The sequence below is a fragment of the Giraffa tippelskirchi genome, chromosome 12 (assembly GCF_054371585.1).
Source record: "Giraffa tippelskirchi isolate mGirTip1 chromosome 12, T2T-mGirTip1v1.2.pri, whole genome shotgun sequence".
In the NCBI taxonomy this organism is placed as follows: domain Eukaryota; kingdom Metazoa; phylum Chordata; class Mammalia; order Artiodactyla; family Giraffidae; genus Giraffa; species Giraffa tippelskirchi.
The window spans coordinates 25,837,611-25,863,512 of NC_137286.1; the positions used below are offsets into that span (position 1 = coordinate 25,837,611).

A 25,902-nucleotide genomic window follows, 5' to 3' on the forward strand; every position below is an offset into this window, starting at 1 on the left:
GATTTAGTCTCTTACAATGGTTTTATTTGGAGACTCTTCACATTCTTTTGAGGTTGAATTAAAAGCAATACATAATTTCTACCATACCAAATTTCACAAGGAAAATATCCAGTCAAGTACATCAACATATATGAAAAATATCTTCAATCCAGACAAAATAAAAGATCATAAAGACCATAAAGGGAAAATAAAATAAAAGGTCAGAAAATAACCACTATTTGCCCCAAATATGTGGTTTCTTCACTATTCTCAAAATGGCAAGTAAATATCTATTAAGATTATAGTCCACATCTGCTATACTAATGGTAAAAAGAAATTATTCTTGCAATTTAAAATTTTGACTAAAATTTTAATACAATATTTTAAAATAAAATCTCAAGATTTATTCTTGTATTCTCTAAGTCTATCCTAGCAACCTCAATGAAATACTAATTTTAACTATATCAGCAACTGAACACTCAAGCAAAATATTTATTAGGTTCACTTCTGTAATATAATGTTGAAGGACCAACATAAGTAGTAGAAAATCATGAGTAAATGGAAATGACTTCAAATTAAATTCCTAACATTTATTAGTTTACAACAACAGTAAAACCCTAAATCTTTTGAGACACAGTTCCCCCATGTATAAAATGGAGCTGCCTATCTAAAAAAATTTAAGAACTAAGTTTTTCTTTGTTAATGTTAAATGCAAAGAAAAAATGCTTAATAAATATTAAGTTCTGTTTTCAAGATTTGATTGTTGGAATCAAGTAAGCTGTTGAAGATTTATTAAAAAATGACGTGTTCAGACTCACCAGTATTTATCTGAGAGCAGTACATACAATAACTAGCAGTGTAAGAAATCAGGGCAGTCCCACTCAATCCTATTAACTCTCTTTTATCAAGTAAAAAAATTTTAAAATCCTAATGTGATCAAACTGAATATTTGCACTGAGCATCAAGTTTAACATTCTTTACTTAAACTACAGAAGAGAACAACTGGGCTACTTAATGGATATTTACTGAAAAGAAAACAGTGAACTAACTGGATAACCAAGTTATAAAGAGCAGTAAAAAAGGAAATTAGTTTGTGAAAATAGCCTAGTGATTCCATAACAAATGGTTTAAAAAAAAAAAAACCTGAAAACAGCAGAATACAAAGTCTATCTTTCTTTTTTACTAGACAAGCAAAAAATTACAGACAATATCCTTTTAAATGTACACCAAAAGAAAACATAACCAGTGATTACTTTGGGGAATTTTTACATTGAATTCTACAAACACCAGAACTACGCAAAGCTCTTGATTAACTCTGGTGGACAAACATCTACTCTGAAAATTAAGAGCAATTCAAAGCAGTGAAAGACTGTCCCCTGTTTTCCAGTTTAAGAGACACAAAATTTTCAATAGAAAAGTAACAGTATGTCATACGGACCTGAGTATTGTGGAAAATTTGCAACTACAAATCTAATCCTTATCATAGTGGTTACATCTTGGTTAATATTTTTTACAAATACTTACATTAAAGGACTCGAACTGTGCTCTCCTAGAGCATAAACCTCAGAAGACTGAGATACTTTTCTATCTAAAGTTATCCAGCATAAAAAGTAAAAATAAAAACACTACCACAAAATGAACTTTTAAAGTTTCAGAAAGAAAAAGCCCTTAAAAGTAAGGTGAATGGAAGCATGAAGTCATCATCCTTTCATCAGTCATTGAAAACTAGAAGGCTTTTTATTTAATAGAGAAGTAAAACTCTATTGTATTGACAGATTTTCAGTACTAAGGCTTTGACATATCCTAGTAAGTAGCCGTCTCCGACTTACAAATATTAAAGTTCAAATTAAAAGTAAAATAGCTTTGTGTGACACATGTGGTTTACAGACCAAATTCACAGTAAACTACCACTAAGACACAGTCGAGAACATCCACGTTCTTTCTACTAACAATGTTCTCAGGCAGGCTACCTGCTGGCATTTTGAAGTCAGATCCAGAGTTTTTGTCATGAGTCACCACACAGTGATTATCTGGTGAGAAAATTCATTTATCTAGAGGTAGGAAAGAATGCTGGACAAATAAATAGTTGCTCTCTCCAACTCTTCACCAGAGCATTGCCTTCTTTGATTTACAGGTTTACTTAACTCAGAAGCTTTAGTTTAAAAAAGTGTTTTCAGATTTTAAAAGTTTGAGAAACCCTAGACTAGAAAACTATTGCCATGTTGTCCTTGAAAAGATTTTGTCATTTGAGTGAGTATGGTATAACTACCTCAAGGAAAAAAGTTATACTTTCTGTACAGGTTTATAAGGAAATTTACTTTCAGACACTTGCATAGTTTATGTAATTTATCCACTGGCCCTCACTATTCAAGTCAGAATTGCACTCCATTAACTAACCAAGGTAGTTTTTCTTCTGTAGTGAGAAAAAAAGAACACCTTTTTAAAATTTCCCACTAATAAGCTAATAGCCAATGTCTATAGGCAGGCTGTTAGATTCAATTTGAAAACTCAAGTATTTTTAATGGTTAATACTTGACTATGTCAATCTAGACATTATCCTTTCTATTTTTGACATAACTTAATCTTTGTAAAAAAAAATATAGAAACCCAGATATAACTCAAAGTTATAGAGTTGAGTCTCTTAATGACCAATCTTTACCTTAAGCATTGTCACTGTTGTTTACTAAGTCGTGTCCAACTCTTTTGCAATCCCATGCACTGCAGCCCACCAGGCTCCTCTGTCCATGGGATTTCCCAGGCAAGAATACTGGAGTGGGTAGCCATTTCCTTCCTTTTCCAGATACTCCCAACCCAGGGATTCAACCATGTCTCTAGCATTGGCAGGCAGGCGGGTTTACCACTGAGCCACCAGGGAAGCCCTTCTTAAGCATCAGTGCTACTTGTAATAACTTGCAATGTTAATTTCTCCTCCTGCCTTTACCATTATCCTATAAACTTTCAAAGAAATGTTTAGAACAAGTATCTTTACAGAAATTAATGACAATGTATAATCTTTAGGTTGGACAACTGTGCTGAAATGAAGCTATCTCTACAACTAAGTTTTGAAATGTTTTAAGTCATTCAAACACAACATGATCCTTTTAATGGAGTTTTAATAACATGAAGCAGCTTTCTGCAAAAAATAAAAAAATTCTTTTTTAAAGTACTATAAGGAATCTAGTCAACTGAAAGATTCTTAGTAATTCTGGATTTAAACTAAATTTTGTAACTTTTCACAAAACCGTTGCACTCATGAATTAATAAAAAGTGTATTTTAAAAAATATTTTATACTTCCAAGTTACTATATGCTGTCAGGAAATTCCTGCTGGCCTCATCTTCAAAATACATTCAGAAATTATCGTTTTTCACCACCTTTATTGCTATAAATCTGATCTCATTCCATTCTCATCTCTGGCTCTCTATTATTCCAAAGGCTTCTCAACTAATTTCTCTGCTTCCACTCCTGCTCTCTTCTTCAGTCTGTTCACAGAGCAGCCAGACTATTTCTTTTAAAACATAAGTCAGACCTTCCCTTTCTTTAGGTTAAAACTCTCCCGTGGCTCCAAAAAGGAAAAGCTAAGTCTTTTCAATGGCTTACTACAAGATCTACCTTCTCTAACAGGTCTCTCTAACCTATTCCCATTTTATTCTCCCCATTCCTCATCCTATTCCAGTCACACTGAAGAACCCTGAACAAGCTAAATATGTTCCTACCTTTGCCCTTACTTTCCCTAACAATCCCCAAATTCCCCTTTGCTTATCCTAATTTACTATACAACTTCTCTATTATTTGTCATTAACTCTATCCCTGTCCCCTCCCCACTCCAGGTTTAAAAGAGATGTACAAATGCACAAATCTGCTCATTCCATCCTCGTATTCCAAGAGCCCCAAACAGTCTTTCCCACATAGTAGCTATTCAACAAATGCATGAAGCCTAATAATACTATAATTAAATGTTCTTAATTCTCTGGTTAAAAAAAATAAAAAGTAAAGCATGTTAGGTTTACTAAATAAGTGCTATAATTTATTAATCTAAAAGATATCATAAAGCTATTTAAGGAGGAAATTACCTATATTCAAGGTTCCAAAATTTTTGTCAAAAATTAACCTATCAGAATAAAGACTAACTATCATCTATAATAATGTACAGGTATACCTTGGAGATATTGCATGTTTGGTTGCAGACACCACAAAAAAGCAAATATACAATAAAGTGAGTCACACAAATTTTTTGGTTTCTCAATGCATATGAAAGTTTACATTATACTGTAGTCTATTAACTGTGCTTCCATTATGTCTATATGTACATACCTTAATCAAAAAAATAACACTGCTGGAAAAATGACATCTATACACTTGGTCTACACAAGGTTGCCAAAAACTTTCAATGTGCAAACCCTCAGAATCTGCAAAGCACAATAAAACAAAGTATGGGGAAACAGTAGCTGACTTTATTTTTCTGGGCTCCAAATCACTGCAGATGGTGACTGCAGCCATGAAATTAAAAGACACTTATTCCTTGGAAGGAAAGTTATGACCAACCTAGACAGCATATTAAAAAGCAGAGACATTACTTTGCCAACAAAGGTCCGTCTAGTCAAGGCTATGGTTTTTCCAGTGGTCATGTATGGATGTGAGAGTTGGACGATGAAGAAAGCTGAGCACCGAAGAATTGATGCTTTTGAACTGTGGTGTTGGAGAAGACTCTTGAGAGTCCCTTGGACTGCAAGGAGATCCAACCAGTCCATCCTAAAGGAGATCAGTCCTGGGTATTCATTGGAAGGACTGATGTTGAAGCTGCAACTCCTAATACTTTGGCCACCTGATGGGAAGAGCTGACTCACTGGAAAAGACCCTGATGCTGGGAAAGATTGAGGGCAGGAGCAGAAGGGGACAACAGAGGATGAGATGGCTGGATGGCACCACCAACTCGATGGACATGGGTTTGGGTGGACTTAGGGAGTTGGTGATGGACAGGGAGGCCTGGCGTGCTGCGGTTCATGGGGTCGCAAAGAGTCGGACACGACTGAGCAAATGAACTGAACTGTATGCCTGTATTCAGTCAGAATAATCACCTAATTTTTATTTTTGACACTTAAAACATTTTTTTAAATCACAATCATTTACTACAAAAAAGTACATTTCAAAGACCTAATTACACAGAAGCACCTTTGTAATTACATTCTCCATTTTTTTTTTAATTAAAAAAAATGTATTTATTTTTGGCTCTGCTGAGTCTTCGATGCTTCGTGCGTTTTTCTCTAGTCACAGAGAGTGGGGGAAATCCTCCAGTTTTTGTGTGCAGGCTTCTTGCTACAGTGGCTTCTTTTGTTGCGGAGCACAGGCTCTAAGGCACACGCGGCTTTAGTAGTTACAGCTCCCAGGCTCTAGAACACATGTTCAATAGTAGTGGCACGTGGGCTTAGTTGCTCTGCACCATGTGGCATCTTCCCAGACCAGGGAGGATTCTTTATCACTGAGTCACCAGGGAAGCCCTGCTCCATCTTTTTTAGGTCAAATAAAGAAAATATCTCTTAAATAAACAAATATTCAAGACATATTCAAGCCTAAAGATTATCATATATTCCACAATCTTAGATAAACTTACCTAGAAAAGTTTGAGAGTAAAAATATCAACTGTATACTAAAAGATGAATATGGCATAATATTGCCTTAATTATATACTTTTCTTAAGTATATCTCAATACAAACTTATGCTATAAAAGTTAGAAGAGGAAATGAAAAAGCCATTTTAACATATAAAAGAGAGTTAAGTAAACAATGTTAATGCCTATAGGAGAGTCAATCATATTCTGTATTTTCTTTGACTAAGGTTTGTACTACATAAGCACACAACCTTAAGGTTGAAAGGAATGCTGAAGTCATATTCCCATAAATTAGTCTTCATGGAAGCATATCTTGGTAGGATCTAGGATAAAGCATTAGGATGGAGATTTTTTATTTTTTAACCGTATTCCCAGCACTCAGATCAGCACCTGACATACATGGGAGATCAAGTGTTTGATGACTAAATCAATCAATCCTCAAACTCAGATCCTAGAAAATCTTGAAGTCACATTCATAGTCACAATTAACAAAAATCACATACTATCATGGATCCATAAGGTATAACATTGCAGAATATTCTAATATAAAAAGTCCAGTTTTCCCCAAGACCTTTAGTCTGCTCATTAACAGAAATAATAGGTTTATAAACATTAAGCCTGAAGGGTACTTCCAGAAGGGTCTCAGTATGCAGCAGTCTGGGATCTCCCCAAACTCTACTCAGCAAAGGTAATTCTGCTTTTTACCCATTTTTATCTTTTGATATTTCAAGTATTTATTGTTTGAAAAAGTTTCACTGCAGAACATAATGGTGTAAACTATTCCCAAACAGATTTACTGCCAATCCTATTTTTAATCCACACTTTCCTCTAACAACATGTCTCTGAGGACATGGTATCAAAGTTATTCTAAGCCCTTCCTAGTCCATTTCTTTATTCTGTGGCGAAAACAGAAGAATCAAGGGTCACCTCATTTACATCAACCTAGGTAAACAACCCATTAAATATATACTGTGCTTAGCTACTATTTGCTTAGCTTTATGGCAGAAGTTTAGATAGGCTCGTCAGGGAGGGTGGTCTGACTAAGCCAGGGAGCTATGAATATACTCCCTTCCAGGGTCCAAGTTCTTTCTTCTCACTTTGGAGAATGGAGACACGGGGGGTAAGGGCATAATTTGACATTCATTATTATAATGCTACACAGGAGGGAAAACAAACTACACTGAGTAAAGTTAAACAATTTTCTTACCTATGGGAACATTAAGTGGTCAAATAAAAATCTCACAAAAGGGTATAGACTAAAAAGGTGATATGGATTTTTAAAAAAAGGCTGAAAACCACTGCCCACTATTTTTAACAAGTACTATAGATGAGGAGACATAGGCAATGTGATACACTATAGAACTGATAAATCTAACAAGAACTCAAAGAAATGAAAGATCAGTACAAATTAGAATAGGTCAGAGCTTTGAAAACTTTTTCTGTGAAAGGTCAGACAATAGATACTACAAGGCACAGACAATATTTACACAAATGATCATTATAGACAATGAAATTAGAATTCTGTGTAATTTTCACATATTACAAAATATTATTCAAAACTGTTTCCCCAACCATTTCAAAATATTAAAAGCCATTAAACAAAAATAAGCAGCAGACTGGATTGTGCTAACAGACTATAATCTGCAGACTCCTGCAATAGATTTAAAGATTTGAGTAAACTTTGAAAAAGAGACTGGATTTGGATTTTAAAAAGTCCTTCCTGGTGTGTGATTAGTGTGGAGTGGTTGAGTACAGTTGCCATGTTAGAAAGTAGAAACTTATTTCTTACTTATTTCTGAAGGTATGTCTATGGAAGGTCTTCAAGGGCAAATAGGAGTTAGACCTTGTAGTGAGCAATAAGAAACCATTCTAAATTAGAAGTGAAATACAGAATTGGATTTGGAGGGGCACAATGCCTAAGAGATGGGCAAACACTAGAGGCCTGAAAGCACCTGAACTATCACAGAACTGAAAAGAGCCATTAAAGACAAAGACTTTGGTGACTGGCTACTAGATAAAAGAAATAAAAGACAAATGAGTCAAGTTTCTTAGAGAAAAACTAATCAGTCTTAGCAACAGATGGTGGTAACACTTGAGTTTCAGGTGACAGTATTACCAAGACAAGTGAAAACACAGAAATGAAATGAGGTAAAGTCAAGATTAGTAACATCAATTTCAAGATCACAAACTTGAGAAAATAAGAGACCATTTGATGTGATACCCTTTGTAACAAGCATTCCAAGAGTTATAAACTTAGACAGTCAAGTAGAAATGTGGATCTTTGTCTCTCCTTCAACAGTCAACCAAAACAAAAATAAAGAAGCAAATAAAAAAAGATATTATCTTGGTTCTAAAAAGGCAAGTATAGAAAGAAATATAAAATGCTGGATCACAATACTGAATCAATAAGGAAGAAAATGAACAAACTGTATACCCTATTAGAAGGCAAAGAATCAGTTTTCCAGAGGCTGTTTGACAATGCCAAATATAGTTAATGAAGAGAGGAATGCAGAGATAATTTATTTCTCCATTACTCCTTCTATTAACCTTGTGTTAATATTTTCCCCCAAATCCTTCAATTTGGTTTACAATGTACAAACTGAGTTCTTACATTTTTACCTTATATCCCCCCCCCACCTCTGTTAATTTATCCACACGTCCCTATGCTTTGGGTCCAGTGTCATTAACTTAATGTCTTTTTTTCTCACTTATCCCAATCCTGCAACTTCAAAAGGATATCTCCTTTATCTAAATTTCTTTACACCGATTTTTAAATCAACACGTACTACTCTGTATATGGCTCTTCTACTGTGTTAACTGACATTTATTCCTAAATCGTCAAGCACCAAAGCTTCGCACCAAAGCTGTAAGCTCTTTCATGGGAGCAATATTTTATATTTCCTTGTATCACTCTTATGCCTAAGTGCTCAATAAAATATTAGTCAGGGATAATAAAATAGACTACATCTAACATGAAGCTAGAAAAGTGAAAATTCATTTTTCCATTAACTCTTCATGATGAAAAGCTTGAAAATCTACCCAAATGGAACCATACTAGTCATTATTTTAACCCCAAAATTACAAAGTTATGCATAACTTTTTCCCAATAGTTCTAAGGAGTAAAATACAGACATGACTAAATATTAACAACACATTTTATCTGACTGCAAATCTAAGGAATTGTGGACAATCTCCAAAATACAGAGAAAACAAAACAAAAACCTTTTTTGTCTCTCTTGTTTCAAAGTTCTACCTGCAGTCAAAACATTCAAATTCAAATGCTTCTTCTGTAAAGGTTTCCCAAAGAGGCCCTGACAGAAACAGTGGTTCTCTTTTCCACATCTCTTAGTACTTGTAACCATCAATATTTATTACTGTAAAGTTACTACTGCTTCAACTATAGCTTGAGCTACATTATTTCTAACTTATCTTGGTACCCCTAAGGCCAGGCACATAAGTGCTGAAAGAAGTTAACATGAATTAATGAATACAAACTGGACGCTTTCAAGCAAATTTTAATACAGATGATTTCTTTTTTCAAAGGAATTCTTGTATTTAGGAAGAATACTTTTAACAGACAAAAATAAAAGCTGCTCTGGTTTCTAAGGGTGAGATATCAGAGGAAGTCTCAAGGCATTCAGCAAAAATCCATAAGGGATCCAAGAACAGAATTTGAAAACCAATTAAAGTTCATACCTAAAATTCTAAGCAGTGAACTAATATTTTTGTTTTCCTAGTTTGAGAAAATTATCAACAACCTTCACTTAAACAAATAGGAGCTTGATTACTCAAGTCACCAAATAATGGAACACTTTACAAACTTGTGGTGTACCTCAAATGTATTTTACAAACATCCTTTAGGAATACAAATGTTACTAAAACAGAACACTATACAACACTTCTTGAGTCAACTATATTATCTGCATACTTTTTGGGTATGCAAAGAAAAAATCAGCCCAAATAAATTTCAAAAACAATATCTATAGAAACTTAAGTTGTGACAAAACATTCTGCAGCTACCAAGAAAATCCCAATTATGCCGTTTCATGTTTAAGAACTGAATACTACAAGCAACACTTGTGTTAAGTACCACTGATGATGAAAAAGTAAAAGTTTAGTACAGTTTTCTTGAGAAATAACTTTTTCCCCAATGTAAAAGTGATTTACAAAATATTATTCTAAGCTGTATCACCACTTGAATTCTAAAAAAAGTATGCAAATACAATATTTTATTCCTTAGAAAATCTTAACTCTCAAGGTCGAAATAATTTTCTCCAAGAGTTTAAGTGTACAGATTAAATCAGCCTTTCAAATAGAAAAAGAGAGGGGTGGGGTCGTGGTTTCAAAACATTTAGGATAAGTACCAAGTGACAGAATTAAGACATTACTTTTGCAATAGGATTTCTAAAGTGCTAAAGTAATTTAAATGTGGGGGAGGAGTGCTAAAAAAACTGATAAAGATATCAGAATTCTGTGACAATTCTTTCGTGGATTTCCAAGTGTAACACAACCCATTCTCCAATGCTCTTATAATTAATGTACAAAGGATGGTGAAATACATGCTGACGTGGGTTAAAAAAAATGTAGCCTACACATGACAACCAAATTGATTGTTACATAGTCACCTGAACTGCTCTAATTTCTGCTTTAAATCAATTAGATCAGTAGTGCTATTTCTTGAAAGTTAAATGCACAGATATACCCAGATTTTCAATCATGTGTGTTTAGTCACATGCTCCAAGGCCTATGCAAATTTTTGGTAATCTGCATTTACCAGTGTCTTCCTCTGATCAACTACAGATACAAGAAATGTGGGTCAATTTCAAAGAACAGATGAAAGAGCCAAAAATGAAAAAGCAATTTAAAATGGAAGCGAAACCTTAATTTGAAAACTGTCTAATAGGTTACCGGTATGGTCAGTATGTCTATCTAAGAATACTAAATAAGTCAAATAAACTGGAATTGACAGTATTTTCAAACACATTTTATTAACATATTTTACTCAACCAAATACTTTTCTGAAGCGTTGAATCCAGATCAGATTTTTGTTAAAAGAACCATCTTAAGTGGAGATTTAGAGAAATATTCCCTGAAATGAATGAGAATATCATGGAAACAAACACATTAATATATTCAAATTGAATACTGGTGTTGGAATTTAAGTGGAGTCGGCAAACCCCGCCCTCCCAACACCTGTAGAAGACTGCATAAGGAAAGATCAGTAAACATAGCTACGCATTTCACTGTTTCATATCTGAACACTTTTTAAAAAATGATGTCATTTCCTACCAATTACAAATGCAAAAGCAAATTATCGATGGGAATTTAAACTTAAAAACGCGCGTACACACCATCTGTATGCCTCTTTTGGTCTATACTTAAAACATTTGAATTCCATATATTAAACATGTGCCCAAACTGGATTTCTATCATATTGTAAAAGCATAACCATCTTCCTTACAACTTTCTTGGAATTTTACTAAACGTCCTGATAGTTTGCCTAGACTTCCAAGCACCTTTCAGCCTCAGCTACACCCAGAGCCTCCACCTCACTTGCATTTCTAATAACGCTGGAGAGGGAGGGTGAGAGGGAGTGAGTGTATTTATGTGTGGGTAAGTGCGCGCGCGCTCCCGCGCAGTTCCCCACCCCCACCCCGATACTTTTCTTTAGTGGAAACAGAGAGAGAATCTAGAGGTTATTCTAGCGAAAACTCAATCTCAAAGCCTCAACCCAGTCGCAGCCAACCCCTAGCACTCTGTGTTTTGGTTGCGCAGTGCAACTTCTCACATCCTACCCCGAGCTTTAGGAGCAGACAAGAAATTGGTGAACAGAACCCAGGGAGGAGGTGGGGAGCCAGGAGGAAAAAGTGAAAGGGCCGATCCCCCAGAAAAGCGCTCAAGTTTGCAATGAAGAATGTGTCTCCGCGAATATGCGCCCACCCCACCTCTTCCCTTCCAGGTGGAACTCGTTAACAGCAGTGGCCAGGCTAATAGACACCACCACCTTCCTCCCCCACGCACCATCCGAGACCAGGGCAAGTAAGGGCGGCGGGCTGGAGCGGACTCCGGCCACCGCCAGGCCTCCGCCGAACCCTGCCCCATCACCTGTGGGGAGAGCGCCCCCTCCCCCGGCCTCTCTGCCCTTCACGCCGCCCGTCCCCCCACAAGACAGCCGCTCCCCGCCCCGGCCTGCGAGGACAGAGCGCGGCGCCGGGCTCCCCTCCGCGGCGGCGGGGCCCCAGCCCCTTGAACTGGTTACAACCGGCGGCGGCGACCGAGCGGGGCAGTGGGCGGCGGGAGGGTCCCCGGCGGGGAGGGGGCGAACAGGCAGGCCCTGAGGAGCAGGGAGTCGCAAGGTCCTACCTAACACCGTCGGTCTCCTCCGTCTCCTCCTCAACGGCAGCGGCCCCGGTGGTGGCGGCGGCAGCGACATTCCTGGGGAGCGCTCCCGCCGCCTCCTCCTCCACTCTCTGCTCGCCTCTCTTCCCTGGCGCGCTCACCGAGCGCCGCGTCCCTTCAGCCACCTCCCCCCGCCCTCCCCAACACACACGCCTCGAAACCTCAAACCCTACGGCTCCCGTGGCCGGGTAACCCACCCTCCCTCCCTCCCCGCCACCAGCGGCGGCCCCGTCCCTCCCCCCTTCCCCGGCGCCCGCCGCCGCGCCGGGCTCAGTAATGGCGGCCACTCGGGCTCCCTCGCGCTGACGGATCTCTCCCTCTCTCCCGAACTTTACCTCAGCATCTCTCCCGGCGCGCACCGCCGGCACGCACACGCGCGCGCGCGCTGCCACACACCCGGCCGGGGGCGGAGCGGCGGCGCAACCTCGACGGGGCGCGCGCGCGCGCGCCCGCACCTCCCTCCCCACAGTCTCCCGCCCCCGCCGCCCTCACCTCGCGACGCCTCCCGCGCCGCGCGCCGGGCTGGGCCCCGCCCCTGCCCTGGTCTCCCGGGAGCCTGGGAAGGCGCGAGCGCCGGAGCCGGAGGGAGGGAGCGAGCGCGCGGGGCCGCGTTCTCGCTCGCGTCCCGGCTCTCCCATTGGCTTCTGCCCCTCCCCCTTCTTCCTCCGCCTCTGCCATCCATTGGTTCCCTCTCCTACTCCATTCCTTCTCACCTTTTCCCTTTTACCCATTGGCGTGAATATTTTTCCTCCGCTTTCCCCCTTTCTCCGTATTCTGCTCCTCCTCCGTCCCATCCTCCACGCTTTAGAAGCTGCGGACCATGCAGCTCTGAGCACTGTCGTCTCCGAACCTTCCCTGCTTTCTCCCTTTCCTTCTGTTCCGGTTTCTGGCCGTAACTGAGAGCAAAACCACAATACTGCAAAGGAACCTGATATTGTGTTAGCCGTTACAAAACATCGCATGGGCATTGAATGATTCTCGATAAATCAGCCTACGCTCTGAGTATTAAAGAATTCAAGAGAGAAAAATATATGCACCAAGCTCGTTCTCAGGGACATGCTCCCGCGTGTGCAGCCAGTTTCCTGCCTGGGATCGCTGGCCAACTAGACGGCACCCGCCCGGGACCTGGTGCCGTACTCACCTAGAAGGCAAAACTCCATGGGAGCAAGAAGATTCCGTTTCTCCGTCGGCACAGGGACGGAGGCAGGCCCTCGGTTTAATCCATTCTTAAGGAAACTGAGCGAGATGCTGAGACATGGGGCGGATTTCAGGGTGGCCCAGAAGACCCCTGCTCATACTACTACTGAGCAAACCTTTAGGAACCATCGGTCACCTGGCTTTTATTATACTGTCTCAAATACAGTCAATATTTTTGGAGACATAGAAATCTCACAAGTTTGGAGGTACCCTGGGCTTTTGGCGTATTTCTCATCTGAGCATTGGCACTGAGTCGTGGTTAAAGGGCGGTGGAAAAATGTCTTTTCTTTCATCACTGAAGAAACTGAGGTCTTGTGACTTTCCCAAGGTCATCAGAATCTGTCTTACACATAGTTCTTAAAATAGCTGCTGGCAGATGAAAGAATGAATGAGCAAAAACGTAAATCTACCCCAATTTGTTAGGTTTAAAAGAAAGAAGTAATTTGGGAGCCAATTTCTCTTTGGGAGTAGATTTATTTCCTGCATTGAAAACGGTTCATCATCTGTAAACATACAAAAAAGTCTTTTAAATTTTTTATTTCTTATGTTACATAAGGTACTTTAGTTAGCCAAGGTTGCTTTTTAGTGTTATAATGATGCAGCTGCTTCCAACCAGAAGTATGCTTAGGGTCTGTCAGTAAAGAAAAACAAAACTGCCTTTTGGTAAAAATCTGTCTGAAAATATTTGTCAGTAAGTCTGCCACAAAATTCCAGCAGAAGTCCTGTTCCTTTCTTCCACACCCCTGCCCTTCTACTCCATATTTCTCTAAGGTAAACTTAATAGACAAAAGCAGAAGAGATGTTTAATTTCTCTATGTCTCTTGCTTCCTAATTTTAAAAAGGCATGACTAAAATTACTTCCTCCAGCCACTCCCTTGCATCTGAATGGTACCAAATAGGTTAAGTGAGGTACATAGATACTTATTTCTTTTAGTTATAAACCATAGACAAGGAAAAAGGACACTACAGAAAACTTGCAAAGAAAGAAAATATAGAAAAAAGGAAGAAAAAGAGAGGAGGAAATTTTGGAGAGTGGACCCATCAAAATGCGGTACTAATGCCTTAATACACACATCACTTGTACAGGTTGGAAAGTCCATGCAATTTTTTGACCTTTGTATTAAAAGTTCCTAAAAGTACAAGAAGCCAATTCAAAGCTATAATTTTGATGTTGAAGTATTAAGTACTATAATAGGGTGCCCACCCTAAAGACACTTTAAAAATTATTTCCTAAATAATCAGAAATTTCATAACCATGGCATGTATCAGTACAAACCAAAGTCAAATCACGGCTTTTAAAGGTGTTAACATTCTTTACATATTACTGTTTTCTTCAAAACAGGACATCATACTGAAGAATCAGGACATAACACTGGAGAGAAAAAAAGACTTTTCAAATTTTTTTTTCTCATAATACAGACACAAGAAAATGAAGCGTGGCAGGGAGGAGGGGACACCATGGTTTTCAATAATAATTGTCATAGCTGACATTGTTTTTACTCTTTAGTCCTCCTATATCATCTATCGTGATTTAAGGAGTCTGAACTTTACAACTTTGCTCCTTATTAATACTAATACACTGGTGAGCTGCTTACCAGTACAAATAACTAACAAATTTATATCATTTTAATTTTTGTACCTGCTCCTCTAGGAAAAGAAAGCATACAGTTTTCTGCACAAATAAAAATTTGAAAATGGAAAAAGGGGGTCAAAGTTCTATGGCTAAAAATGCTTAGATATATACAAATAAAGGCTATAAAGAGCAGAAAATAAAACAAAACTCAAGGATAATGTGGCATATTTTAAAATTGATCAGGAACCATGCCTTCAGGGAAACAGCTTTAAACACCAACCCTCCCCACCCAAAACAAAAACCTTTGAGAAAATAAGTAACATCATTTTACATACACACAGAAACACTCTGGAGAGAAAGAGTGAATATTACCAATCCCTCTCAGATCAACTACTCTTCTTATCTAAAAAGGAAAAAATTTAAGCACTTGTTCTCCGCTGGATAATTAAAATCACCCAAAGCTTTGTTCTTCATTTACTTTGAAAAAATTAGCAGAACAAGATTTTAGTCAGGTATTTTAGGTTTTTAATTTAAATATCCTCCACAAATTTCTAGTTCTTTAACACATCCTAACAAAGTATTCATACGCACAGTCTTTTTAGGATCAAAAGAGATGACAGCCATAAAAAATGTTATCAACATTCCAGCTTCTACCATCAGCAGTAACACTACATATAATATTCAGATGATTGATGTGATTTGATTTCAAAAGAACTTACCCTATAGAAGTGGGTACACCCCCTGCTGGAAATCTCTGATTATAACTACTTTGGCTTTTGTAGCCTGAACCAAAAATACAGGAAAAGCCATAATGGGCCTTTCCATTCATGACAAAATTAACCCATACTTTTTCCGGTCTGACATTAAGACAGGCTTTTGGAAAACAGACTATCTCAGAATATCACCCTGATTACAGGAAAAATACATGAAGAAGTCGGAGAATAACAGAGGCAAATAACAATAACCAAAGCACAGAAAGGTTGTTTCTTGTCTAATTTCCTACAGAATTTCACGACTTGTTTCCACACCCCACCTAACCCCTACCTCCTCCCTTGACCTTTCTCTTTCTCCATATCTCATATAGTTAGAACTATTGCTGCTGCTGCTGCTGCTCAAGTCGCTTCAGTCGTGTCCAACTCTGTGCGACCCCACAGACGGCAGCCCACCAGGCTCCCCTGTCCCTGGGATTCTCCAGGCAAGAACACTGGAGTGGGTTGCCATTTTCTTCTCCAATGCATGAAAGTGAAAAGTGAAAGTGAAGTCGCTCAGTCGTGTCCGACTCTTAGCGACCCCATGGACTGCAGCCTACCAGGCTCCTCCGTCCATGGGATTTCCCAGGCAAGAGTACTGGAGTGGGTTGCCATTGCCTTCTCCAGTTAGAGCTATTGGGGAGGAGGGAAAGCAGGGTATTATGGGGTATTACTCCTACGAGCAGGCAAATACCAATAACCAATAACCACAGGATAACCACAGTAGCCATTTGCTGAGTTAAGGTGCTGAAAAGCTTTCTCCAAATTTGTTTTATGGCTACCAATGATATTTTCAGCATGAAGAAAAGGTGTTAATTATGTTTTGGCTATTACCGTAGAAAATATTTTGACAAGAGTTAAGGTAATTGTGAGCATGGGACTGGAACAGTAGGAAAGAAATGCAATGACCTTATTGGCATTTTGTTCCACAAAACCTTGTTCTGTTGATTTTTCAGAAATGTATTTCAGACTGACATCCCAAAGATGGTATCAGAGTCTAGCTTCAAAATGTCACATTCATGCCGCTCTGGTCCTCAGACATAACTGAAAGAGTAAAATTAGAATTCTGTTTTTGAATAATTAGTATTTTATTAAGTTATTTGTAATGCAGACTCCGTTTAAAGGAATAACAATTCATTCAGGTCCCACCAGCACAAATACTTTTAATTAGACAAAAATCTTCAAGTTATTTCCTCTCACAAAAGGAGGTATTGTTGAGCCATCTGGACCCTCCATTGAGTTTTTATGAAAGATCACAGCTTGAATTTAATCAACCCCAATAAGGTTAACCCCATAAAGCTAAAAACTAACTGCAAAGGTTGCTAAGAATTCTCTCTTTGAGAATGTTACCACTGTAATTTGTAAATCATTACAGTGGGAAACAGGAACACGTATTGCTTGACTGTTTATACACATAATTTTTGTGAATATCCCTATTCCCAGTCTCTAGATTGTAAGCCCCTCAAGGTAGGAATCACAGATGAATGTTTGGCCCTGTTCAATAACTAGAATTTGATTAGTAGAAAGTTCAGTAAACATTTGGTAATAATAATATGAAACACTCTAGGTTTTATGTATTTCTGTGGATTTATTACTAACAGAAGGCTTTGGATTTATTTTGAAATACCAGCTGAGATAATCACTTTGGAAAATACAAACCATTTAAACAAACTGCTGAATTAGCTTGTGAAAGTTGAGTTAGATATCCTTCTCCAAGTACAACCTACATTTCTCCATGTTACATCTCCCTGGTAGGTAATTGTGAGTTACCAGCGACAGGTAACCATGGATTTAAAACGTCAGGGAATATGCTAAAGAACTGGTGCACTAACAGTTTCTGAAATCAATAATAAGGTGTCTAATCACTTCACAATTAAGGTGTTGTTATTTCTGCCTATTATTATAAACTGCAGTAGATGGCGAATGTCTTGCCAATCCATGCTTCAGCATTTTCTTCAAAAAGCTTCACAAATAACAATGTGATTTTTTTCTGACGAATGCACTGGTTCTTTCATGCATACCTATTACATAGTAAAGAAAAATAACACTCATCTTTCCCCAAATAGGCTTCCCATCTCTCTTCAGCACAGCCCAGCACAGGGCTCTGGCATATACTTCACTTATTTCTAGCTTTGGTTCTCTTAGGTGTAGAAATTAAACAACTCTTCTATTCTTTCCCTCAAAAGTATTTACATTAAAAATTCTGAGATTTTACAAACATGATAACAAAGTAAAAGTGACAAAAGTTCATAAAAGCTCTATGTGTCCTATAAATCAGATTCTTTAAAATTAAATGAAGTGGATTTAATTAAACTTTAATTGGATTTAATTTAAAATGGATTAAATTAAATTAAAAATAAATTTTAAATATTTAAAAAGTATATATTTATTGAGGTAGAAAGATATTCATATTTTCTGTGAAAAAAATTAGACTACAAAGCAATGAAGGAAGTACAGTTCTATTTTTATAAAAAGAAAATGTTTTGAAAACAAGATGACAATATTATTAACTAACATGTTACTAGAGATTTAATCAAAATTTCCAGGAGAAATATCGATAACCTCAGACATGCAGATGATACCACTCTAATGACAGAAAGTGAAGAGGAACTAAAGAGCCACTTGATGAAGGGGAAAGAGGAAAGTGAAAAATCTGGCTTAAAATTGAGCATTCAAAAAACTAAGATCTGGGCCCATCATTTCATGGCAGATAGATGAGGAAAAAATGGGAACAGTTGCAGATTTTATTTTCTTGGGCTCCAAAATCACTGCACACAGTGACTGCAGAAATGAAATTAAAAGATGCTTGCTTCATGAAAGAAAAACCATGACAAACCTAGACATTGTATTAAAATGCAAAGACGTCACTCTGCCAACAAAAGTCTGTATAGTCAAAGCTATGGTTTTTCCGTAGTCATGTAGAGATGTGAAAGTTGGACCATAAAGAAAGCTGAGCACTGAAGAATTGATGCTTTTGAACTATGGTGCTGGAGAAGACTCTTGAGAGTCCCTTGGACAGCAAGGAGATCAAACCAGTCAATCCTAAAGGGAATTAACCCTGAACATTCATTGGGAGAACTGAGGCTGATGCTGAAGCTGAAGCTCCAATACTTTGGCCACCTGATGCGAAGAGCTGACTCACTGGAAAAGGCCCTGATGCTGGGAAAGAGTGAGGGCAGGAGGAGAAGCAGGGGAGAGAGGATGAGATGGTTGGATAGCATCACCTGCTCAATGGACACTAGTTTGAGTACATTCCAGGAGATAGTGAAGGACAGGGGAGCCTGGTGTGCTGCGGTTCAAGTCAGACATGACTTAGTGACTGAACAAGAGATTTCATCTACATGGTGATATTACAGCAAGTGTTTACTTTATTCTTTTTGCTTTTTCTGCAATTAAAATTTTTTCTAAATTTTTTGCAATCAACATTATTTCTTGTGCAATAAAAAATGGGATTATACTGGTTGAAAATTGAGAAAGGCAATGTAAAAAGCAGAATAAGGTCAACTGTCTTGAAGCAATTGAAGTGTCTCTATATACATCTACTAATTTCCTTTTGTATTCTTTCCTTTTCTTCTCTTCATTGTTTATCCCCTTACTCCTACTTTAGATGTTTCTTCCTTCTTCCTTTTTAGTTTTTGATTCTCTATCTTCTTTTCCTTCTCTCTTAATTTTCTCTTGGGCCTTTTACAGGCCACCTTGGGTACTGTCTCTGTCTGCAGGAACCTCTGATGTAATGGAATGAAATGATCTAGGCAAACCTATTATTTCCACCACTAGATTGTATTGTCTTTGATGACTTTTTAAATGTTCTTACAGACCAAAGCAATCAAGCAAAGAACATACGTTTTATTACATTTAATGACTTATTTAAAATTACGTAAATCTGCCAATAGCATTGCCTCTACTGTTGATGATTTCATGGCACAGATTCTATTTTTAAGCTCTTTTTCTACACTAAGACTCTACACAAAAGCTTTCAGGTATAGAAAATAGATAGTTTGTCTAATGTTGATAAAACTGAGCTGATCTTTCCACATGCTCTGGTATTTCCCATTGTACTACAAGGCTTATGATAAAATGTGTTCCATTTGGATGGTTTCCCATGTGGATTTGCTGATATTTAGCTTCCCTCGTGGCTCAGTCAGTAAAGAATTCACCTGCAATGCAGGAGACCTAGGCTTGATCCCTCAGTTGGGAAGATCCCTTGGAGGAAGGCATGGCAATCTATTCCAGTATTCTTGTGTGGAGAATCCCCAGTGACAGAGGAGCCTGGTGGGCTGCAGTCCATGGAGTCGCAGAGTCAGACATGGCTAAGCGACTAAGCACACACAGCACAGCACACAGGTTACCTTTGACTCCCTATCACCCCAAAGAACTGAGGGTTGCTTTTCCAACTCAGAAATTTATCTTGTAGAACCCCTCCTCTGCTATATCCTCAGCACAGCACAATCAATTACCAATTTAAAGGAAAGGTGAAGATGCTCTTACTACAATACAAAGGAATGCTGGAGCACAAATTAGTGTAGTGGAAAGACCACCAAACTGGGGATCAAGAGACTTGAATTTGTTATCTCAGGTTCTGCTTACTGTGTGACCTTCAGAAGTCAATGAGTGTCTCTGAAGTTTCCATATCCCTAAAATGGTCCCTTTGCCACTTTAACGTTATGGAGTTTGAAATTATTTTGCAAGGTTAGCCCACAGACCAGGCTTCACTTCTTCCTGTGTCACACTTAATTTAACACCCACCCACACTCACCATCACACCCAGGACAAAGTTGTTACTCTTAGCTTCTCTGTAAGTTTTGTCTGAGGCCTATACCTCATCCCTCCCTACAATGGAAAAAAAAAAAAAAATCATCCTGATGAAACTAAATTAATTGCATTCCTCCAAAACTCACCTCTAAAATCTATTCCTAGAACAAGCCAGTCATATCCCTGTTATAAGGGCAGCTTCTCTGAACATTCTTTGACAAACGATTGCTTTGTAGTTTCTAAGCTTACAGTCCTTTATACTCCCACAATTGATTCATCACTCTTCCCCCACCCCATCCCCCAGTCAGCAATACAGCCCCCGGCATCCAGTAGCCAATTCTGGGTCTTCACAATCCTATTTATTAATAGTATTCAGGTGCTCATGGTCTCACCCATGTCTTTTCTCCCTTGTGCCCACTCACGATCAGTCCTGTTTCTACCATCAGCCCCAGACAACACCTAATCTTCTTTCTATCTCTAAAGATTTGCCTATTCTGGACATTTAATATAAATGGAATAATACAGTATGTGGTCTCATGTGTCTGGCTACTTTGACTTACACTATTTTTGAGGTTCATTTATATTTTCGGATGCATCAGGAATTCCTTCTTTTCCATTGCTGAGTATTCTGTTGGATGTATATACCACATTTTGTTTATCTGCTCACCAGTTAGTTGACATTTGATTGTTTGTACTTTTTTAGCTACCATGGATAATGCTGCTATGAATACAAAAATGTTTGCACGTATATACGTTTTCATCTCTCTTGGGTAGATACTTACAGGTAAAAGTTATGGGTCATATAGTAAATTTATTTTTAATATTATAAGAAAATGCCACGTATTTTCCAAAGTGATTCTATCATTTTATATTTCTATCAGCAGTGTATGAGGGTTCTAGTTTCTCTACAATCGGGTCAATATTTGTTATTGTCGACCTTTTTATTATAGCTGTTCCAGTGGATAAGAAGTACTATCTTATAAGTACCTTGAATTCACATTTTCCTAATGACAAATTATGTTGAACATCTATTTATGTGCTTTTCAGCCATTGGTATCTCTTCTCTGATAAGATATCTATAAAAATCTTTTGCCTATTTTAAAACTGGGTTGTTAATCTTATAATTCTGGGTCTCATTGGATCTTAAATTCTTCTATTGAAATTTCCTCTCCAAAAATCCTGAAGATTTTTTCTTAATGCAACAATGACTTTATTTTCATATTTCCCAATACTTCCTTGCATGTTTGTGATATTTTTTTCCAACTTGCATAATGTTGTAAAAGATAAAATATTGAGTAAAATATTTTCTCTTCCAGGGTATTCTTACAATCAGTTTATTTAACTGGCAATACATAATTGTTGTTTAGACTTTCTTTTCCTTTCCTCATTGTTTAAATGGATGGCTTCATACCAGTTACCCTATTTGATTTTGTTGTAGAAACAGTACACTCATTCTATCAGAAAATCTGGGTGAAGGACTGTTAAACAGTGAGCCACATACTTCCTGATTCATGACAACTGGGATCTCTATCTCAATAGCACAAGCCTTGAGCAGAATTTTTGAGGCATTTCAATCAAAACTGAGTTACTACAGCTAACCTTCTTCTCCTTGGTGCCTAATTCATTTTCAGTTAGTAAGAGTTTTGAAAGTGAGTTAACTCTTTTAAGCGAAGGGAATACAATTTTAGACCACTTCAAAGTGATCTTTTCATTTGATACCTCAAAATACTGCCATGCCTTTTAAGGTTTTGCAGTGGAAGGCAGCTTCTTGGCCTCAAAGAAATCATGTTCCACAGTGATTTAGGGATTAGAAAGAAGAGAGGCTACTGCAGTTTGGATACTGTTTTCTGATTTACTATGTATACATCTGCAGAGTGGCCTGTGGGTTCGTGTTCCTGTTGTATGCATCCTAAGTGTCATAATAATTCTAATAAAAGAGCTCTGGCTTTGACAGCATTCTGTATGTTCACCTTGTATTGGAACAAGCTGCTGACAATTCTTTGAATTTACCTGAGGGTAAAACTCTTCACCCTCTCCAAACATCTCATCAGTTAACTTGTTGTAATTGGCTACCACAGCCCACCATTCCGGTAAGTATTTTTAGCTAAATCATCACAATAATAGGTGTTTGTCAAGATATCTTCAGAAATCAGATGCCACTTTGTACACCTGCAGCTTACAGAGATGGCTTGCCTATTAAACTCTCCTAAAACGTTGAGAATAAATACTCTTATTGTTCAGTTGCCCAGTTATGTCTGACTCTTTGCGACCCCATGGACTGCAGCATGCCACGTCTCTCTGTCCCTCACTATCTCCCAAAGTTTGCCCAAGTGCATGTCTATTGCATTGATAATACCATCATATAAATACTCTTTAAGTTGCTAAAATGAAATACTCTAAAGTTGCTAAAATGAAATGTCCTCATTTGAAAATGGAAAGTCTTCATACAAAGTGGGACACTCTAGGAATGCTGACAACTGGAAATCTTAGTCTCCCTAGTCCTGTTACATTGGTCCAAATCTTATTTTGGTTTTGGCTGTTAGTTTAATCATGTTGAGAACGCTTGTTGTTTGAAAGTGATATATATTGAGTGTAAGCTGGTTATAGGGTAATTATTTTAAGTTTACTCTGGATTATTTCACATATGAGATATACTTGGAGTTTGATGTATTTTAGGAATTCAGTATGATTCCAAATTTGTTCAAACATATGAACAAACATGTAAATACTTAAAACAGCCTGGCAGAAAATAGATAAAAATATTAACAGTGGCTATCTCTGGGTAATTTCTAAAAAACACATCTATCATATATACTTTCTTACATATTCATCTTATGTACTTTTTATTTGTCCATATACTTTATTGGACTTTTTTAACAGAGGATTTTTTTAATGCTACACATACTAATCATATCTTCTTGTTCACAACATTCCTTAAAATTATACTGTCTGGCAGACAGAATACAATCAACAAGAATTCTGAAACTTAAGTAGATCATCTCTTTGGAATATTATTTTGATATACTCTCTCATTCAACAAATATCACTTTATACCCACTATGTACGAAAGACTGCACTCAAATTAAAAATACAAATGTGAAAGGCATGATTTCTGCTTGCAGTGAGCTCATTTTCATGTCCTAGGATTGTATATTAACTGAGAACTAGGTCCATAGATTACATGTTTTAGTGAAGAGCAAATAAGTCTTTCAATTTCTATTATTCTCTAATAGTTTCATTATTTATAATTTCTCCTTTTAAACATGACAAGCATAGGTAGATAAAATTTTCTGTAGAATGACAAGTTTGAATAGACAATAATTTCTCCTTAGTCTAACTAAACAACTAACTTGCTCAAATTACTTTTGTAATTAAGGTATTTTTCAGATTCTGATCGTTAGAGGTACTCTACTCATTTTTTCTCTTCTATTGTCCAAGTTGTAATCTCATGGTTTTGTTTTTTGCAGTTTTTAGGTTAGTGCCATACCACTAAATGACAAGAGGCCATTCCAAGACCAAATGAAGTCTTGTTTTAACTGGCATATAACTGTTTTTATTTGGGTTTCTGTGGAATTTGGAAGTCTGCAACTCATCCAAAATGAGGGCATTCCACAAATTCCATTTCGTAAAAGCCATCCCTCCTTCGTATACTGTTTCCATTTTCTTCAATGTAACTAAACTTTTAGCAGGACATTCCAAGAAAAGTGATAAAGGGATGTGTTTTAAGACAAGCAAAACAGAATTCTTATTCAGCAAGTCCTCTTGGTAATATTAATAGCAGTAGCAGCAAAAGTAGTAGTAATAGTAGTACTACAGAAAAATAATAAACATAATTAAACTCTTAACACTTTAAAATAAATTTTGAAAATCCAAAAATTAAAAATATAGTTTGTATATGTTTTAGTTGATTCAACACAAATAATAGTCACAAATCTTTAGCAATGTGTGTTTATTTCTCAAATTGTTTATACAAAAACTAGGTTTTTCTGGATTGCCAAAATTGTAGCCTAAAAATCTTAGTTTTTCTTTTAAATGCAAAAGTTTACTTGGACTCTGAGCACTTAGATACAAAGAGAAACAGGAACAGATTATGCTACGGAGAGAAAGCCTTAAGGAAGACTGTGGTTATCTTCCCGTGTAAGATTACTCCTGTGGCATCTTGTTTCCTGAGAAATATAGAATATGGTAGCTCCCCACATACAAGGGATGGTCTGTTGATAACAAGTAAAACTCATTCAACTTAATGGGGATGAGGCACATAAGTCAGGACAAACATGGAACCCAGAGAATGTAACAGAGGAGACTCCGAGAATGTTCTGACCAAATGCGCAGTTGGTTTGTGGAGTTGTAATACAGGTTGTGTTCCAGGTCCTCATTTCTCCTGGGAAAGCCTCAGCATGTTTTCCTGAAGCCTGGCTTTGTGCAGACTCACGGCAGAGCGTTTCACTCTTAGTGATGTGCTCTTCACTCTCTCCTCAACAGAGCACAATTTAATACAAGTACTTCTGAGTGCGCTAAAATTTATGGAAAATATGCTCTATAAGAGCTTTAAGTAACTTGGATTCTTTTGCTTGAGAAAAGGAAAACTATTTTTAAGCATACAAATGATGCAGTGGTGAGTGAACAAAAGGAAATGAGCTTATACAGCCATAAGGCTGAAAAGAAGGAAGACCTGACAGTGTTAGACACTTAGGGTTTTTCAGACTTCTCTAATCTGCCTGCAGTGCAGGAGACCCTGGTTGGATTCCTGGGTCAGGAGGATCAGCTGGAGAAGGGATAGGCTACCCACTCCAGTATTCTTGGGCTTCCCTTGTGGCTCAGCTGGTAAAGAATCCGCCTGCAATGCAGAGACCTGGGTTTGATCCCTGGACTAGGAAGACCCCCTGGAGAAGGGAAAGGCTACCCACTCCAGTATTCTGGCCTGGAGAATTCCATCCATGGACTACAGTCCATGGGGTTGCAAAGAGTTGGACAGGATGGAGCGACTTTCACTTTCTTTCACTGGAGATATTTGAAAACCAGAGTCAGAAGTGCTGCTGGTAAGTCAGGATAAAGGACTAAGTGGATGTTCCTATGATGATACTCAGGTAAAGTGAAAAATGCCATTAAAATCAAATGTTCTGTGTGTCTTAACATGCTTATAAAATAAGGAGGCTGCCTTTCACTTGGTGTGAATGCATGGTAAATAACGCTCCAGTGACACAGGCCACATACCAATATCAGCATCCTTAGCTGAACCCTGGGTCTCAGACTCATCTTTGCATCAGTATATCTGGGCCTCTGTTCTCCCAGATCATCATCATTATCATCGTCATCATCACAAATGAATAAATCATTATCCTTTCCGTCAAAATTTTAATAAACAGATAGGAAAAAGGACCCTATGTCATGGTTCCCAAACTTTTCATAGTCATGTCAAAATTTTTCAATGGCTTCCACGTGATAGTTTGTGTTTTAAGAATTTGTTGATGAGACAAATACAACATGACAACAGCAAAAAGCTGTCATGAATTTTCTTATTATTTAAAAATGAATGTATCTTGTTAATCCCCGTGGCATTTATATACATTTGAAAAATTGTACCTGTGGGACACTGTATATTAAGTTTCCAGACACTGTTTGGTATGCACGTTCAAAGGGCCCAA

At 37.8% G+C, this 25,902-nt stretch overlaps 1 protein-coding gene across 4 annotated transcripts in view; it reads right to left on the reverse strand.

Moving 5' to 3' along the window:
* Positions 1-12,632, reverse strand: part of ARHGAP5 (Rho GTPase activating protein 5) — a 73,172-nt gene extending 60,540 nt beyond the window's left edge. For 2 of the 4 annotated variants that reach the window (XM_081548008.1, XM_081548004.1), the window contains exon 1: positions 12,322-12,384. The gene's annotated coding sequence lies outside the window, so the exon portion shown is untranslated. Of the gene's footprint in view, positions 1-11,950; positions 12,385-12,478 lie in introns of those variants that run through there. The other 2 variants (XM_081548006.1, XM_081548005.1) reach the window with 2 other exon arrangements.
* Between the last annotated feature and the right edge of the window lie 13,270 nt (positions 12,633-25,902).